The sequence below is a fragment of the Equus quagga genome, chromosome 11 (assembly GCF_021613505.1).
Source record: "Equus quagga isolate Etosha38 chromosome 11, UCLA_HA_Equagga_1.0, whole genome shotgun sequence".
Lineage (NCBI taxonomy): Eukaryota > Metazoa > Chordata > Mammalia > Perissodactyla > Equidae > Equus > Equus quagga.
In genome coordinates, this window is record NC_060277.1 from 6,025,101 (window position 1) to 6,026,731 (window position 1,631).

A 1,631-nucleotide genomic window follows, 5' to 3' on the forward strand; every position below is an offset into this window, starting at 1 on the left:
GAGATTAAATAAAAATCTATATGCCGAATGGTAAGATTTCCCCCAGTCTCATTGCCCCCATGTAGCCTGCCAATCTTATATGCTGGGTCAGATTAGAAGTTTCCTTTCTTTGGAAAACAAATCAGCCTGAAAAGAAGATTAGATACTTACAACTGGGAATCCCCAACAAAATGGCGGGCTCTCGTCCTGATCAACCTACAGTGAAGCCTATCAGCTGGCAAGCCCCAGCCATGTTCCTCACCCTTAAAATATGAGCCAGCTGCCAAGGACCACCAGACATTTTCAGGGCAGGGGGAGAACCAAGAAGAAAGAGAGACAATGCAGAGAGCAGAAGAAAACTCGCTCCTCAGAGAGATAAGAGTACATATGGCATCCGTAAAGAACAGAAAGCAATAGAAAAGGGAAGAGAAGACAGAAAGAGCTCTTGGGATTTAAAAATATAACAGGAGAGGTAAAACAATCAGTAAGATGTATAACATCGAGTTGCCAATATCTCTGAAAAAGTGGAATTAAAGACAAGACATGGAAAAAAGTAAGGAACATATGAAACACTAGAGTATCCATCAGTCCAGGTAGTCTAATGTCCTATTAATAACCATTAATTCTGAAGAAAAATTCTTTCTAAAATTCTAAAGCTAAACCATCGATTAAGCATATATTAAATAAGAATCTTTTGAGATACACAAAGTCTCAAATATGTATCTTCCCTTCTTCCTGTCTCAGGAAGCTCCCGAGTGGTATCCGCCCAACAAAATAAGAAGTGAACCAAGAAATAGGAAGATATTTGCGATAGAGGCACATCTCACCATTTATTTCACTCTCCTGGCGGCAGACGTTGGAAAGCTAAAAACATTGGTTTAGATTCTTTCAAAAACACATCATAGCAACAGTTCTGAATGACCAGGTTTCTTCACTTGGCATAAAGGGCACATACATATGTTGCAAAATGGGAGAACCAAGAATATCGACTGCTGACTGAGTCAGCCCCACAGACATCCAGAATATGTGAGTTGATGTTCTCTACCACACGTCTTTATCATTTTACTCGAGAACTTCACGTTTAGTGAATTTTACTTGAAGAAATGTCCAATACATTAATGTAGTCATAGATGCATTTTCCATAATGTAAGGAAAACGAAATGCCTGTATTCAATAGTTAAAATTAGGAAAATGTTAAGGAGGGAAGTTTATTGTAATTTTTATGAGACTGCAGTTGTGGAAGTTGTGCTCAAACAATTTAGTTTGAGCTCTACATAAGCCCTAGTCCCTGGACTTTTCAAAATAGAGAATTAAATAATAAGACTGGCCTTGAATAGACTGCCCCTCTCAAAAACAAAAACAAATAGAAATTATTTCAAAGAATAAATAACTTCATATTGTTGTTTTATAGTATGTTTCATAGCAGGTTGAAGAAAATCATAAACAACTGAACATTGTGCACATTAAGTGATGTTGCCATTAACGATACATATGAACTCAGGTAACTAAAATATTTGCCCACGTTGGGAAACAAAAGTAGTGCTCCCCCGCCACTGAGCACGATTAAACCATTGTCAGCAGCAGAGTCGGCTTTCAGAACACAAAGCTTTAACTGGGAGTGGGAAAATGTGCTTATTTTTCTCCAGAAATCT